The sequence below is a fragment of the Papio anubis genome, chromosome 6 (assembly GCF_008728515.1).
Source record: "Papio anubis isolate 15944 chromosome 6, Panubis1.0, whole genome shotgun sequence".
NCBI lineage: Eukaryota > Metazoa > Chordata > Mammalia > Primates > Cercopithecidae > Papio > Papio anubis.
The window spans coordinates 145,205,871-145,224,170 of record NC_044981.1 but is presented as its reverse complement, the minus strand read 5'-3'; the positions used below and the strand labels follow the sequence as shown (position 1 = coordinate 145,224,170).

General features: G+C 37.6%; 1 protein-coding gene and 1 long non-coding RNA gene across 5 annotated transcripts in view; both read left to right on the top strand.

Annotated features, from left to right (window-relative positions):
- SLC35F1 (solute carrier family 35 member F1) overlaps positions 1-18,300 on the top strand; it is a 398,228-nt gene that overhangs the window by 73,895 nt on the left and 306,033 nt on the right. The window lies entirely within an intron of this gene.
- LOC103884076 overlaps positions 1-18,300 on the top strand; it is a 115,515-nt gene that overhangs the window by 60,912 nt on the left and 36,303 nt on the right. For 2 of the 3 annotated variants that reach the window (XR_002521796.2, XR_002521798.2), the window contains exons 2-3: positions 1,811-1,947; positions 12,094-12,220. This is a non-coding gene — a long non-coding RNA (uncharacterized LOC103884076). The remainder of the gene's footprint in view (positions 1-1,810; positions 1,948-12,093; positions 12,221-18,300) is intronic. The other variant, XR_002521799.2, reaches the window with a different exon arrangement.

The window sequence follows — 18,300 nt, the reverse complement described above, 5'->3', positions numbered from 1 at the left end:
GCAGAGATGGTAATCATTTAAATGTCTCTGTTTTTAATGGTGATACTCAGCTAAAAGCAAACATTAGGCAATTCACAATTCACTTGTAATGGGCACATGGAGGGAGAAAGTGCTTGAGAAGTGCTATCTGAATTTATAGTTCAACTTGTATGCAGAGTTGTTTGTTGTGTAGAAAAATGCAACAATTAAAAAGTCATTACATTATACATTTCTAATTGGAGCATCTCAAGATGTTCATTAAACAACATAAAGGATCATCTGAGGCCATTAAATACCTGTAATTGAGTGGCATAACTATCTATATATACATACTTTTAAGCCATATGCTCCATATGTTGTTAAAATATCTTCAGAGAAACTGTGAATAGTACCTCTATCCATTGACTCACTTCTTTTTGACTAGCAAGTCTTTCAATTAGTGAAGACAGAAAACAGCTCATCAAATTAGTTCTTGTTTTTCTTAATGTATCTTTAAATTTATAGAAAAAAGTAAATATGTGTGCACTTAAGTTGGATATGTCATAAAGTTAGGCCTCCTTTGTTTGCAAATAACAGAAAATATCACTAATGTGAATGAAAATGGGGAACTTTATTGTAAACAGAGATGGGATCCAGGGGTATCTCATGGAATCCAAAGGCAATTAATGTGATGGGGTATCACAAAGGACTGGGCAGGGCTGGAAATGTTTGGAAGCTAGGCAGCTATGTTTTCATCTCTTTCTCACTCTGTCAGGCCAGATGGTCTCTTGTTTCAGATTCTTTGTAGTGTCTGCTTTAAGCTTGTCTTTTCTGCTTCTCCATTTACATATTGGAATATGGCCTTCTCACAGCTACCAGAGACGAAACAGTGTCCCAGTTCTCATTTCCTGGGAGACAGAATCTGTTTGGCTTAGCTTGGATCAGATGGCTGCTCTGGGGCCAATGAGCTGTGGCCAGGGATATAGCTCCCATGGTTTAAACATGGCCATCAGGGACCACTCTTGGATTGAGGAGAATTTTCAGGAAAAATAAATGTCAGGCCAGGCAGAGTCTCAGAAAGGTATTTACTATACAACCCTAATTGCTCATGTCAGACCAAAAATGCAGGGGCTGCTTATTCATCAGCTTTACTTTTCTTACTTAACTCGGAAAAGCTTACTGAGGTTATAGTTTTAGGTTTTTATATGTTCTTTTTATTTTCTGCAAGTGCTAGAGCCACCATGGAAGTTGGATGTTTGAAACTGGATGTTTGAAAAGCTCACTGGTTGGCCTCCATCCAAGCCCTGTTCCGGATCACCTCTTCCCCTGGGCATCTGAGGGCAGTTTGCCTCTGCCTGGCTGACCCCAATGCTGTGTCACATGCCTGATTTTCCAGTTCCACTAGTGGGAAATTGTTAGTCTGTTCCTCTATGCTGGAGAATTTTGAAAGACGAGGAATCACTATGTTTACCTCACTTGTTAAATGTGACTGCATCAGATATATCTGAGGTGCCATTTCTCTTTACCAGCTCTGAAGAGCTTTTGCTCTCGACATCACTGGCAGCTCCTACTGCTGGAGGTGATTTCCAGCAGCCTGTGTTGGGCCTCTTAGGCTTAGTTCATTTCCTTTTCTATCAGGTGGGTGCTCGTTATACAGACAGGTAAGGCATTGACTTACATAATTAGGTAGGTATAATAATTAACAAATGCATAGGGTACTAAGGAGTGCAGAGGAAGGGCATTCAGATAAACTGCTAGGGTTGAAGGGATGCTTCTTATAAAAATCATGTTAAAGGCCAAGCCTGTGCCTCACAGCTAACTGTTTCTCAATTTGTTTGCCTCTGTCCTGCAGGATCACGTTTGCCATAAATCAGGCAGCCATATGTGTGCACATCTGCTTCGGTCCTGTTCACTCATCTGTTTGTGCGTGGGTCCGTTCCATGATATCTTAAGTATTGGAACTAGATAATAAGTTTGATATCAAGTAATGTAAGTCTTCTAGTTTTCTTCTTTCCCTCTTTTTTTTCTTCCTCCTCCTCTTGTTCTTCTTTTTCTTCCTCGTCCTCTTATTCTTCCATTTCCCCTTCCTCTTCTTCTTTTTTTCTCTTCCTCCTCCTCTCTTTCTCTTTCTCTCTTTCCTTCTCCGTCTCCTCCTCCCTTCACTTCTCCTTCTCCTCTTTTCCTCTTTCTTCTTCCCTCCTCTCCTTATCTCTTTTCCCTCTTCCTCCAGGACACCCAGCCCAAATTCTGCACGGACTTAGGGTTTTACCAAAGCTTTTGAATTTGAGCTTATTCCACTTTCCAGTCCCTTAAATGATGCATCAGAAAGCCTGGTGATTACCTGCTTAAGAATGGGGTGGGAATGGTGTAGAAAAGCAAGGGAATGAATCTAGCAAGAACAAAGACAAACTCATATTTCCATAATTATTTTGCTCTGCAGATATAAACTGCATGGATAGTAAAGTGCTATCCTCTCCCAGATGTATAAAGAGTAAACGTGTGAATCATATGCCTGGCAATTTTTCTAAAACACATTATTTTATGTGTTTTTAAAATAACTGACAATATTCATTGGCAAATATAAAATTATAAATTTTGCAGTCCAGGCAGTGAACTTTCCAAGGCTGAAGAAATAGTTGTTTTTTCCAGGAGGCTTGAAGCTTGGAATGTACAGTCAGAGCCCAACAGGGGTGGGACATTCATAAAGGGATGACCAGGCTTTCTAGCTCCACAGAGAGGAGAGCCCAGAAAAGCTCCATCACTCCAAAGCTACACTCTTTCTAGAGCAATCCGGTGGACACACAGTACTCCTTGAGAACTCCACAAAGCCAGGGATTGTGTGGGCTCCATTACTACTGAGTTCCAAGCCCCAGCAAAGAGCAGGGCACAGCAGGTGCCCAACCGTATTTATTAAGTGAATGAACTTGGTGTAAGTGTAAAGCAGAATATCTTGTGTTTGAATCATGTTGAACTACAATTATTTTAACCCGAGGTTGGAGACAAGATGGTGGACTTTATGCTTGCAGTCACTTCCCTTATATCCCAGAGCAACAAGCCCATCTAGGCTAATACAATGTCATAATTCAGTTATCTTTCTTAATTTAGTTCAATCAAAAATATAAGGATTTCTCTAAGCCATAGAGACTTTTCTTCAGAGAAAACCAATAGGATGACAAAACTCTCAAATCTCCCACGTATATTTGTTTTTCTGCAGAGTTAAAAAACACTTCCCAGACCCAGCCCCTCAACCAAGATGGTCCTTTGGAGATAAGCCAGAAGTGTGAAAGTTGTTTTAATGATATTATTTGAATATGGAGAGAGATGTACCAATATCATTAATATTGACCAGCCTGACCATTAACTCTGATTTTTTTTTATGATACTGAGGAATGTGCCAGCACAAAAAGTTTCCTTGGAAGAAGATAAACACCATGGCTTCGTAGTGTGGGAGAAAGTTGGTTTCTTAGTTTCTATTATTAAAGTCCTATTTAGAGTAGGAGCAAATGGGGAGTTAGGGTTTATTGGGTACAGAGTTTCTGTTTGGGATGATGAAAAAGTTCCAGAGATGGATGATGGTGATGGTTGCACAGCAATATGAATATACTTAATGCCACTAAACTGCACACTTAAAAGTGGTTAAAATGGGCAAATTTTATGTTATGTATATTAATCAGAAAAACAGTCCTACTTTGTAAGTTTTGGGGAGTGTCCTTTTTGAAGCAGTTGTTATTATCTCCACAAAAAGATAGGTAGAGAGGAAGTTGGTAGTACCCAGGGAGCTGACTGGGACTCAAGTCTTGGATGATTCATAGTCAATGACTTCCCCTAGGTCACATAGGAAAGGGTCATTGCATTCAGCAATCCCTCTACTGCCTGACCACTCCCCAAATCCCAGCAGCTCGAACGTTACATTGTGGTAAATAATGAGCCTCTGTTTCCAGACAAAACAGTTTCACAAACAGCATCCTTGTACCATTTTTAGCTGAACACATTTTATTCCTTTCTCCGTCCCCAAATGGGAAACCATCTCTATACTGTCAAAGCATGCACTGTGCTTTCTGGAAGGCTGTCACCAGTGGAGGATGTGCTTTCCACTTGTAGCCTGTCAGATAATTTGGGATTCTTCTGCATGTAAAATGGCATGTCTGGGAGAAAAGACCTCCTACTCAAAATAATTTTTGGTCTGATCGTCCTAGGTAGTTTTCATTTTGAGGCAGCTTTATCTCAAACATTTAATCTTGGGACATTCTGAGGCCTCTTTGGTTCACCAAGGGAGTTTTAAAAATGGAAACTGGACTGTAATTTCTGAATTTATAAATAATTTGCTATTTTGTTAATATTCTTTAAAATTCTAAGTACAGTGTTTAAAGGTAAATATCCTAAAACTGGGAACAACCACTAAACTTAATGTTGGATTTAATTCATTTTTTCACTGAATGGATATAAATTTATAGTTATAGTTTGTAGGTAGAGTAAAGTAAAGCAATGACTGTTAAAAGAAAACTAATAAGGCTTTGGTATGCTTTAAGAAAAGAGAAAAAATCAAAGACTAAAGCAAAGCCTGTAACTTGATTTTCTAGCAAAGCCCTCACAGAAATATCAAGTTCATGTGGTCTGACAAATAACAATGTTTTATCCATTTTGTAATTTTGCAATATAAATAAAACTATATATATGTGGTATATTTTTTGGTAGCAGAGCTGAGTCCAACTTAGCATATCATCCTGACAATGAAGCATCTAGATTCAGTATTTTCTTTCTGCCTGAATATCTGATACCAAATGGCACCTGACAGTTTTTATTTCCCTTGGTTAAAAGTTGCTAAGCGGATGGTTTCCATTTTAAGGGCACTTGAATTATTAAAAAATTAAGAATATTAAAGGCATCAGGTGAAGATCCTTCATTCCATTGTACTTCTGAATTTTACTGCAGAACTAGAATTCTGAATCCTGAGCTTTAGAGTCATAGGTATTTTATCTAGTAAATAACCAGACCTGTATACTAAGGACCTTCTGTCTCATGCTGGAGGCCACTGGGAAGTGTGAGTAGTTTTAGATAAGAATTTCACGTTTAGACTGTGTTTGCACCATATGCTTCTCCATCCTTTCTCCTCCCCAGTGAAAGGTCTTCTCTGGTTTATCTGGTGGTAGATTTCCATGGAAGTTACTAGGTAACTGAAGAAGTATATTATTTCAATAATTTCAAAATTCAAAGAAGAAATAGGACATTCTGTCTTACAAAATAGTGCAGCTCAAGGCAACTCATCAATTGCTCCTTGCTTGCATTTGCATTGCAATTTGCATTTTACAGAGTGATTGCCTGTACACCAGCTCATTTGTTCTTAGAATTACTCTATGAGCAAGTGCCTAGTGTGTACTGAGCCCTGTGCTAGGTATCAGAAGGTGTGCAAAAGAAGGTGGGGAAGAAGGCCTTTGTTCTTTTAAAATCAATTAATCAATTCTTGATTTTATGAAGTGTTAGAGGTTAGGGGTGTTAATAGCAGAGAGGTTGTATGGAGAGATGAGAGAAGACCCAGACTCAGCTGGGGTGGCTGGTGTCTCTGTATTAGCTGCAGTTGGAGTGTTGGTTCCATCCACTAGTCTGCGGCTGGTTCTGCTATAAGTCTTCATAAACGACCAGGACTTAATGGGATTTGGTCAACTTTTGAGGATTAGTGGTACTGTCCACCAAATATAAAAAAAGAGTGTAAAGTGAGTGGTTTGGCAGTTCTTAATTTTTTTCTGATTAGAAAACCAAGTGGGTATTCTGATTGCAGAATTTACTGAAAGTGCAACAAAGAAGAAAATAAAAATTATTTGTAACCAGGACCAGATCAAGATATTCAAGGTCACGAAGCAATGGGTAGAGTATAGTGCCCTCAACCCACATTTGTATTTCAAAATGAAAACTCTACTAAATTGCACAGTAAATGTAAAGAAGTATAACTGTGATATGATTTTGCATGTGATGACTAATTTATTGCTTTTTGTTTTTTTAATTATGAAGTTCTTTCAGAAAAAAAAAATAATGCCTCTGCTCTGCTGGTGCCCTGGCCACCTACTGAGTAATCAAGTACTGCCTCTCCCTCCCACAATCCAAAGACAATCACTCTTCCTATTTTGGTATATATACTTCTAGGGCTTTTTTTATATAGATAAAAATAAATTTTGTAATTAAATTTGAGTACTGAACGTGAAGTCTTTTTAAATCTTGATTTTTCACTTCCCATACCATGAAAACATTCTCATGCCTTTAAGAAATCTTTGAAGACACTTTCAATGGCTGAGCCGTGGTTATAGTTAACCAGACTCCACGTGTTTCTAGTTTCATGTGCTTAAATAAGGTTTTATGAACAGCCTGCTGCATACGTCTTTTAATCCATTTCTGATTTTTATTTTTGTTCGTCACTTGGATCTGTTTTGTATGCCTGCTGGCAAGTCTGTCTCTTGGTATCTTTGACAATCCAAAGTGGTATGACTTTAACAAGGAATAAAAAACTTCTCTCACTTGATAGAAAATAGTATCTTGTTTTATTTTATACTTTTTTGATTAGTACTGGGATACATTTTAAAAATATATTTAGTGACCACTTAAAAATATCTCTGTTTATGTCCAACTGAACATTTTTTTCTCATGATACCAAAATGTTTGTAAGCTCTATCTCTATATTAAGGATATCAAATAATTTATTTTTGTTGGAAATATTTTGTCTCTGTTTTTCTTTGCCTTTTAATGTTATGGCATATTTGATATAGAAAGATTTAAATTAATATAGCTAAGCTTATTAATATATTCTTTTCAATTTGTTCATTATGTAGAAAGCCTTTTCCCATCCTGAGATCTAATATTCAAGCAGATTTTTCTCTAGGTTTACAAAAATTTTTTTTCTTTCATCTTTTCCATCTTTTTACCTTCTTGTATATTCTTTGGCTTGTAACTGTTTTCTGTTTTACACAAAGTATTATTTAGTTTCATTCATGAGATATTTGACATCATTAAATTTGTTCATTTCTTGGGTTTGGGAAATGAAAAAGGATGGTCTAAAAAATCAACCAAAAGTCGTTATGATTCTATATTCTTTTTTAATATTCTGAAATACCCTACACATTGGAGCAGATGTGAACTTCTCAACCACTTCTTTAGTATTCCCTATCCCTGTTTATTTCCTTTGCATTCTTGTCCTTCTTCGCCTCTTGTCTTGTCTCAGTTACCATTTGATAAACATGAAATCTATTCTTGGTCTCCTCAGCTGAGCAGGTATGAAGATCTTGGTCACAGAGAAGCCAAATTAGGAAGTTTGATTACTCTGTACATAATATGCCTTTCTGACTGTGAGAAATTGCTGACTTTTGTAGACATTAGAAATACTTTCTATTCTGCTCCATTTATTTCTCTATGAGAGAGATTTTTAATGGAATGGCTTATAATTATTTTTTAAGTGTCATGAAGAAATAGAGTGAAAATTTTTTAAAGCTAGAATAGTGCAGAGAGAAATTCAATTTCTTATTTTGAAATTAATTGATAGTCTTTCCAGCAGTCATCAGTATCTCTGAAGAGTACTTTAGTTTCATTAGCTTTACCCCTCTACAATCTCTATCAGAAAGATAGGAACTTTGCAGATGGCATTGGGCCATGCTTCATTTCTGGTCAAATCACACCATAATGATGCCACTTATTCATCCATAAAAGCTTGTGGAAGTGCACTGAACATCTGCACATAATGCAACCATTCATGCAAAGAAAGCCACAGACCCCGTTTATCACAAGGGATCTGGGAGCTCTCTCTTCCTGCTCAGTCAGCCTCAGAAGTTTCAACTGCCCTGGGAGAGAAGTGCCAACAGCCCATTAGCCTAATGAGCCAATCCATAGAAACATGCTCTTTCTGCCCTCATGGGTGCCTGGCCAGAGCTGGGGCATAGCCAACATGCATTTAGCTCTTCTGGAGCCTGAACAGCAGCATCCTTCTTTAACCCCCTACTCTCGAATCACTGCTTGGACATGTGGCTTCCTATGGTAATGTTTACCCTTAACCACATGGTACTCATAGTCTTTAGCCAAAGTAAATTTGAACTTTTTGAAATTATAGCCATTCCTTTAACTGATATTTTTACAGAAGTACCAGTTTAAGGAAAAGCATAATAATAGTTTCCTATTTTCAGTCATTGTAAATATTCTTTTATTTAAACAGTTAATAGATTTTTATTGAACAGTTACTGTGTGGCAGGTACCACAGATATAGCAGTGAGCAAGGAGGAAGGCTTTCTATATCTTTCAGCTTAATTCACGTACAACAAATGAGTGTGGACTAATTCTTTGAGAATTTTTCTGTATTCCCAGAGGACAACTCAGCTTTTACCTGTTCATAATTATAGCATAATTTAGATCCTAGCCCGAAGAAAACTCTAGAAATCTGAGCAGTCTCACTCTTTGACAGTTGTCTTCCTGCTTCTTTGCCTTTAATTGATTTCTCGTTTCCTTAGCAGAAATGAATTTTTATTTATCCATGAAGTAACAAATACAAATTTGTTACTTCACAGTTCTTCAGGTCAGAAGTGTGAGTGGGCTTAGATGGTTTCTCTGTACTAGGTCTCAAGAGACAGAAATCAAAGTGTCAGATGGCCTGAACTCTTCTCTGCAGGTGCTAGGGGAGAATCCACTTCTAAGCTTGTTCAGCTTAATTCTAAGCAGAATTAAGTTCCTTGTGGTTGTAGGACTCAGGTCCCTGTTTCCTTGCTGCCTGTAAGCCAGGACCTTCTCTCAGCTCCTGAAGGCCACCTGCGTTTCTTATCACATTGCCCCCTCCATCCTCACCAGCAATGTCACATTGCTAAGAACCTTATACTTTAAATCTCTGTGACTTTCCTTTCTACTGCATCTCTCTGGCTCCAGCTAGAGAAAGTTCTCTTAAGAGCTCCTGTGATTAGACTGGGTTCACCTGGATCACCTAGGATAACCTCCCAATGTTAAGATACATGACCATCATTCCATTCGCAAAGTCCCCTTTGCCACGTAACATAACATATTCCAGGGATTAGGATATGGACAGCTTTGGGAAGCCATTTTGCCTTCCACAGCTTTCATAGACCTTCTCACAAGAACTATTTCCAGACTATTCAAATCCTTACTACAACCCTAGGAGACAGGTACTATTAATTAGTAGCCCTATTTTATAGGTGAAGCAACTAAAGCCCAGAGGGCGAGGTATGTTTTCAAAGCCTTGTGGCTGATATTTTTGGCGTTGGGATTTGAATTCAATCTGTCTCCAAAGCTACTATGCTTCAGCTATGAAAAAATATTAGCATAAAATATTGTTGACTGGTGCAATGTCTGTCCACTGACATGAATAATTTGCTGGGTTAAATTTCATCAGAATGCTTAGGGATCCCCAAAAAGCTATGACAAATGAGTGTGTGTGTGTATATATATATACACACATATATATACACACACACACACACACACACATATATATCTTATTGAATCATTTCTGTGTCCAAAATTTACATGCCTATTTTTTTTCAATTTTCAAGCAAACCATTTAATACAATTTAAAATGTTATTGTGAAATAAATGCCAATGCCTTATCACTCATGTAACTGACATTTCGATCTGTAAATAAAATTTAATATCAGCACTCCTTGAATTAGAATACATGTTAGGAACCATCTCTCCTGGCTTCTCAACTAATGTAGGAATCTCATATGCAGTATTTTGGCTTCCCAACATCCTCCAGCTTGAGTTTTCTCTTACTATTAGAATAATAACAGGGTCACAGAATTTACTCTTTTGCAAGGTAGCTATTTTTAACTGGTGAATAGCTTCAATACTCGTGTGTTCCTTCATTAAACAAAAATTTTGCTTCTGCCGTTTTCTACCACTGAAATGTGTTATAAGGCTGAGCATGTATTTTCTCATTAGAAAGGTAAGTTGGACAAATATATCCAAATGTTTTGCTAAATACTGGTGAGAGCCTTCATGAATTCCACCCAAAGTTAAGTTCAATGAGGTAGGGATGTTGTCTTGTATACCGGACACCTAGGACCTGACACATGGCAAATGCTAAATAAATATTTACTGAATGAATGAAGCAATTAATGAACTTAGATTTTCCACGTATACAAAGGGCATGTAATCCCAGCACTTTAGGAGGCCGAGGTGGGCGGATCACGAGGTCAGGAGTTTGAGACGTGCCTGGCCAACATGGTGTAACCCTGTCTCTACTAAAAATACAAAAATTAGCCGGGTGTGGTGGTGGGCACCTGTAATCCCAGCTACTTGAGAGAGTGACGCAGGAGAATTGCTTGAACCCGGGACACGGAAGTTGCAGTGAGCTGAGAGATTGTGCTACTGCACTCCAGCCTGCGTAACAGAGCAAGACTCCGTCTCAAAAAAATAAATAAATGAAATAAATAAATAAAAATGAAAATAAAAAACAAAGGGCAGTCATAGTCAAAGGTCTGTTTAATCAATGGCCAAATCCATTTTAATTGAACATTTTGATGGATTAGATAGATTATATGGTATCATAAATCATCATAGTATTCTTTATTTGAAAGTGTGTATGTGAGAAAAGAAAATGCATATTTTCTATTTTTCACAAGAGCAAATTACTATTGAATAAATTGTCAATGAAATAAAATAACAGCAAAGGGGAGGATTCATTAATGCCATTTCCCATCTTTGTAGAAATAAGTGCTCTCCATGGCTGATGGAACATTACAAAGAATATCTTGCACATTTAATTTCTTCATTTTTTTTGCATATAAACAATTGTCTATTTAATATGATTACTTCTTCTGAAATACCCACATTTAAGAGAAGAATATTAAAAGTTCACATTTATATATTTTAAGGTCAAAAATCTCAAAAAAAACCTTTAGTGTTAGGATTCTGCAATGACTTTAGCACAAACTTTTGAAATTCTAGGGTACTAGATTAGTACAAAAGCAAAAACTTGCACAATTGTGCTAAATAAGAATTTCTTTCTTTCTAGTTTAAATAATAATTTTTTTCAAGGTCATATCAGACCCTTTCTCAGGTGACTATTTGCTATCAGAGATAATGTTCAGACATATGCATAAACTTAACCTTCTTAATTATACGAGAATTTCTAACCTGTCTGGAAGAAAAGGCATAAGGGATCAGAAAAAAAAGTGGTATTATTAAAAAGAAACTCAACATTATTTTTGAGAATTAAAAAAATTGACAGTCATTCATAGAACCCCAACCATGCTATTATCAGATCAGTTTTCTATTATTTCAGTTATATGTGCATTCTCAAAGGTTACTTCACCTCTTTACACTTCCCGGTGGCTATGAAGTCAGTCTTATGCAATATTGTTATCTCTGCACACAATAACTAGATTGTGCTCAGTAAATCAAATAGCATATACATACATTGCACTACTTATTCATTTAGGAGGAAACAGAATAATGAATGAACTGACAATGAGTGTGTCTTAAATTACATCCAAAAAGGTTTAGTTGTAAAATATCATTGAAATCTCAGGATAAAATAGTTCAGGATATGTGATTTCTCAAGGCTCCAGCACATCAGAATTTCTTTTGGTGTGGCATGGCTGAGTCCTCACGTGTGTAGGCTTAGGACTGTCTGAAGAGGTTAAGATAACTCTTCCAGCAAATCCCGAATAATGAAAAGAGGATTATTTATAAGACTCTATAAACATAGTTAACTCTGTAGTTATCATGATAACATCATGCAATGTGTAAGTCTAGATGCAGGAGGTTCTGGTCGGTTCTGGTCTTGGTTCTCATGGCAACCTGTAGGCGGTGGTCTTTGGATGGGTCACATCAATGATGCATGGTAAGCTAGGTAGGTTGTCCTTATTGTCCTTCATGTAGTGCTGCCCTGGTTAGAGGTCTGGGCACTAATGTGCCCCTTAAGGCACATTTCTGGATGTAAGCTAAGAGTGTGCTGTCCAGATGTTGAGGGAGAATAATAGAAAGAGAAAGTTTAAATTATAATTCAGTTTTCTCATCTGTAAATGGAGATCATCCCAGTGCCTGTTACAAACATGAGGTTGTTATGAAGATTACATGACTTACTATATGTGAAGGTTTAAAGTTACAGTTCATACCTAGTTTTATATTAATGATTTTACATTTTTTTTTAAGGAGAGCACTCAAAATTATATAAAGCTTCAGATCTGACAGAACATGGAACTGCCCTGCCTGGCAGAGAAAAATGAGGAAAGCAAAATCAAAAAGACAGCAGAGTTACTGCTCACATGAGGGAGATGAGGTAAGAGGAGAGATTCAGAACTGGTTCAGTCTCAGTATCCTTATTCATGAAGTAGGGATAGTGATATCTTGGCTATCCTTATTTTGTGATATAGTGATATCTCAACAGGGATATTGTACGACTCAAATACAAAATGCAAGTGAAAGTAACTTACCAATGTAAATCACTAAGATATTGTTATTATTTAGCAGTCTTTATATGCAGGTCCTGTATTTTGCAAATACAGTAAGCAATCTGGATAAATATGCACCAGGCCACCTTCAGTTTGTTAAATTTTTATTAAGCTTATATTTCTTCTTGGAAGTTGATGATTGCACAGGATAATTTAGGTGTCTGAGAGTGCTCTTTTGAAGTTTTCATTTTTATTCATTTCAAATCCTGAAATTGAGTAATCTCTCAGTGTTCTTATGGAGAAATATCCGCAAAAACGTTTGGGGCTACATTTAATATCCAGAATGTCTGTTTTATCACTGAGAGTTTTAGCGATGATTGACAGTGCTAAGTTAAATTGTGTATATTTTGCTTATCGTCTGAAACTTAAATCCTATATGTACAGTGCACTAACCATTGTTTTGGAAAACAAAGTTCGAATCCTACTAGATTCTGTACTACCATCACCTAAAATTCAGATAAACTCAATTTAAAATTTATTCAACAATCTTGTTTTCAATTTATTTTTTTTTAATTTTTTAAAGGCAGGGTCGCATGCCATAGCCCAGGCTGGAATGCAGCAGCATGATCATAGCTCACTGCAGCCTCAAACTCCTGGGCTCAAGTGATCCTCCCACTTCAGCCTCCTGAGCAGCTGAGACTGCAGGTCCACGCCACCAAGCTTGGCTCATTTTTTAATTTGCTTGTAGAGATGAAGTCTTGATATTTTTCCTGGGCTGGCCTCAAGTGATCCTCCCACCTTGGCCTCCCAAAGTGCTGGGGAATACAGGCAAGCCACTGTCATAACTGGCCTCAACAAATACTTATTGAGTGTCTGTTAGGTGCTAGAGATAGATCTAGTTACTGGTCATACAAAATCAAATAAAGGAATATACAGTCTCAGGCAGAGAAACAGACAAACACATAAAAATTAGGCGACATGATGGATTTCATGACAGAGGTATTTAGTCACAGACACTCTAGGATATGAAAAGGAAAAGGTTATCTCAATTAGACTGGTCATTCTGAGAAGAGTTTCCAGAGGAGGTCTTACAGAAAGACAATGTGATGTATGGCTAGAAGAAAGCAAGAAGAAGAGGAGAAAAGGTATGGAGGGGTGGAACTGCCTGATGTGTTCAGAGGTCTCCTGGTAGCATGGTCCCTATGTGTGTGTGCCTGCTCACATGCATACAGGTTGTGGAGAAGAAAGAAAACCGGTCAAGTCACAAGGAAGCCTTCAGTGTGACACTTAGGAGCTTGATCATTACTCTAGAAATCGTGGGGCCATTGAACAGCATCATCCCTGTTTCTGTCAGTGGAACCACTTTTCTCCCAGTCATGTAGATTTGAAACTGTGGTGTCTTCTTTATTTACTTTTTCTCCGATGTTACCCAAACTGTTTAATAACTACCCTTTTAATTCATCCTTTAGGGTGTCTCTAGACATTCCCTATTCTTCCTAGTCTTATGATTTTGCCCAATTTTAGGCTCATCTTCTCCATGCTGAAACCACAGCTGTGTTTCCCTGAATGTTCTCCTTCCCTCCTTCTCTCCTGTCCTCCACCCTGTTCTCCCCCTTCCTGAGAAGTTAACCTACTTAAACCACTTTAGCATCAGAAACTTTTAGCAGCTTTCTGTTACTCACAGTATTTCCCCACAATACAATAAGTTAAGTATTGATTTGGATTGGAATGCTTCCTTTGGCTATCCAAGCCCATGATCTAGCACTAACCCATTACCTGACCTGGGTTCTCCTTGTCCTCTGTACCCACCCTCTGCTACAGCCAAATTGGCTTCTGCTGATCCTCCAGCTCCCCTACGAATCCTCTTCTGTGCCTCATTCCCATAGGATCACTTTTTCCTCTGAATTTCACTTGCTGCTTCTACAACTCACACCCCAGCCTACCTTGGCACATAGATGCTGCCTAGAATTGTTAATTATTTTTGTTAATTATATAAGTTTATAACTTAGAATTATATTTGATTGTATAATTTTACAATTATAATTACAGTTGATTTCTTCAAATAAATTGTGAGCTCCCTTAGGGAAAAATCTATGAGATAATGTGTCAAGTACTTAACACAATGCATGATGCATAGTAGATTAAGTTAGAATTATTGCTATTATCATTTTTGGTTTGTTTTTAGGGTGTTGCTTCTTTGCATTCATAAAGTATCTAGTAAAATACATCCTCAAAAAGACATGCCATCCTGATTGAGTGGCATAATCACCATTACTACAAATACCTGGGAAAATGTCGAGAGTAATGATGAGAAAGTTTTCTTTTGCAGTGTTAAACTTTACAAAGTATCTGATTTGGCCAGGTGTGGTGGCACATACCTGTAATCCCAGCACGTTGGGAGGTCAAGGGGAAAGGATTGTTTGAGACCAGGTGTTCAAGATCAGCCTACACAACATGATGAGACACCATCCCTACAAAAATTTTTAAAAAATTATCTGGGCATGGTGGTGCATACCTGTAGTCCTAGCTACTTGAGAGGCTGAGGCAGGAAGATCACTTGAGCCTAGGAGTTGGAAGCTATAGTGAACTGTGGCCATGCCACTGCATTCCAGTCTGGGTGACAGAGCAAGACCCTGTCTCTAAAACTAAACAAATTAAAAAGAAATAAATAAAATAAAGTGTCTGATTCCAGGCATGCTCTTAGATCTTTCTGTTCTTAAAGTATATCCTCCTATCATTAAAAATTGACATTTCATGCAAAGATTTCCAAGTATGTAAAGTACACACAATAAAAAGTAAATGTCCTTCCATACACACCCCCCCAGAATTCACTCCCAGAAGTAGCTCATGAGTTACACACATGCTACATGTGTGTAAATGTTAATAACTTTAGACACTACAAATTATAAAGTGTATAATGAGTAATCAAAGAAATATGTTCACCATTTTCTTCATTTTTTCAGAAAACATTTTTATATTAATAAATATATTTATTCAGTGTTTATTAATTTGACAACACATGTTGTTGTTGTTGTTTTTTTACCACTGTCTTAGTTCATTTTCTGTTGCTTATAACAATAGTTGAAACTGTGTAGTTTGTAAAGAAAAGGAATTTATTTCTTGTAATTATGGAGGCTGAGAAGTCAAATGCCAAGAGGCCACATCTGACGAGGGCCTTCTTGCTTAAGGGGGGACTCTACACATGATTGGGGAGCTGAGGTCACTCTCCTCTTAGAAAGTCACTGGTGCCACTCCTGTGATAACCTCTTAATCCACTATTCATGACCCAGTCACCTTTTAAAGACCCCCGCCTTTCAGTACTGTCACTTTGGGAATTAAATTTCAACGTGAGTTTTGGAGGGGAGAAATATTCGAACCACAGCAGCCACCTACTATGTGCCAGACATTGTGCTAGGCAATGCAGGGCATGTGGTCTTCCACCAAGCTGTAATCCCCATGGTTGTAGTGACTTCAGAGGAGCACTCTTTATTATGTGATGGCTCATGTTCCAAGCATACCCCCGAGTATTAAAGGACAGTTCAATCATTGTAAACTGGAGCTCATCCTTTCAAAAAAGTAAACTGGATTTCACTTACCTTATCAATCCACTCATTCATAAAATTTTATAATATGCCCATTATTCTTTATCTGATTTATTAGATTTTTTTTTTCCTGTGTAACACATGACCACAAATTTAAAACAAACACCCATTTATTATCTCACATTTCTGTGGGTCAGGAGTCCAGGTGCGGGCTAGTTGGGTCCTCTGCTCAGGTTGGGCTGCAGTTCTTATATCTGGAGCTCAGAGTCTTCTTCTTGGCTCATGTTGGAGAATTCAGTTTTAGGTTGAGCTGCAGTTCTTATCTGGAGGTTGGGCTGCATTTCTTTTCTGGAGCTTCAGGTCTTCTCAGCTCATGTTGGAGAATTCGGTTCGTTGCAGCTATACAACTCACATCCCATTTTTCTTGCTAGGTGTGGGCGGGGGGGCTACTTCTAGCAATTGGAGACCAACTCTAGTTCCTGTGGTCTCCACAGGCCCTTTCAACACGTGGATATTTGCTCTTTCCAGGACCAGTGCATATCTCAGACTTTTAATCCTCCTCTGGTCAGCTACGACAGAGTCTTCTATAATTGTAAACTTGATAAAGTTTGAGATGATGTATATCCCAATTACCCTGATTTGATCATTACACATTGTATACATGTATCAAAATATCATATGTGCCCCCAAATATGTACAACTGTTGTATACCAATAAAATAATTTTTAAGTAGTACATACCAAAAAAAATGTGGCAACTATCATATAAAAATTTATAGGCTCCACCTGCCTGCAAGGGAAGAAGATTATGTAGGGTATGCACAGCGGGGGGCTTGAATTTGGAGGAGCAACTGAGAAATCTGCTTACCATGCCCATGCATGACATTGATATGTTGGGGTCAATATTTAAATTAATTTCAGGTTTGATGTTTACAAACAGTGCAGAAGCTGGACTCTGAGGAAGTTCATAATAGAAGTTGCAGCGTGTGGCTGCCATCACTCACAGAATGTTGGGCTAGATGGTCCATGGGCCTGACCTTATGAAGCCATTTAATAATATTCTTGCTGAAATAGTACAAGAATGAAAATTTAGCTCACAATTCAGGATAAGAGAACCTTTTCTGGAATTTACTTAGAAGAACAGAATTTTAACTTATATTTAATGCTAGTGACAGACCAGATTAGACCTAAGCAGATGGTCAGTGACAACTGCAGATGGCAACAGCCTCAGTTTAAAAGTCTGTCCATTGCTTTGGGGACTAACAATCTTTAATATTTTGCTTCCACTGTCTAAATTCCCTCTGGAGTCTGTTTCTTTGTACTTTCCCTCAGAATATGACTCTTCTGCTCATGTTTTCATTTCTGTTAATATAAACTAAAGACCTATATGAAGGATTTCAGATGGTACTGTTATAATTATTGAACATATCACATTGGAGAACTTAAAATAGTTATAGCCCTTAGAAATATCTTTTGTGTTGATACTCATGTGCTATCCTGAAGTGTCATTTATCACTATCTGTATCTATGTCTAGTTAACGAGCAACAAATCAAGATACTGTGGTGATTTTGGTGTGTCAAATTATTCATTTATTCTACAAATATTTGCCCGGTGCCTGCCACATGTCAGGCACTGTGCTCACACTTGGGATACAATAGAGAACACAACAGATCTGGCTTCTGCCTTCACGGATAGAGAATAAAGGGATTAGGCAGATTAAGGAGATCCTAAAGATGGTGGTACTCTTTAATTCTCCAAAATTAAACATTAGGTTTATTTTACAGATGGCTAAATGGTAGTTCACCATGGAATCAAGGATGCCTGAGGTCAGGGCATAGGTAATGTCACATTGCTCAGTAAATCCCAGAGTGCCACCTGGTCCAGCTTGTCACATATCTCCCCATTTTTAAATATAAGGAAATCTAAGTAGAACTGTTTTGAGAGAATAAATAAGTATAAGAAAATGGAAAACACTGATTTGCTCTTCACTTTCAGTTCCCTGTGCCTCCACATTAATGCAAGTGGGCAGTTTTGCCCATAGTCACAGAGTTAATTAGAGGCAAGGCAGTGATTTGAATCCTACACATCCAATCATCATTTGACTACAATTTCTTAAAATACATTAACACCCTCTATTCTTTTGTCTTGTTGTTGCCATTTTCTAGTGTGCTTATAATTATCCACTCAGTAAACTGAGTGCACAAAATGACAACCTCAGTTCCTTAGTATAAATGTTATTCTTGTTTTCCTAAAAGATTTCTAGTTCAAACTGGTCCATTTGTGTTTTCAGATACTTTCTCTTAGATTTATGTTCCACCTGTGCCTACTTAAGAATACATTTTTCTGATGTCAAGTGTCCACCTCCCTGACAAAGAAGTTTCGTTCTTTACAAGGAAATTTGCATGCCAGGAAAGTAATGACTTGGG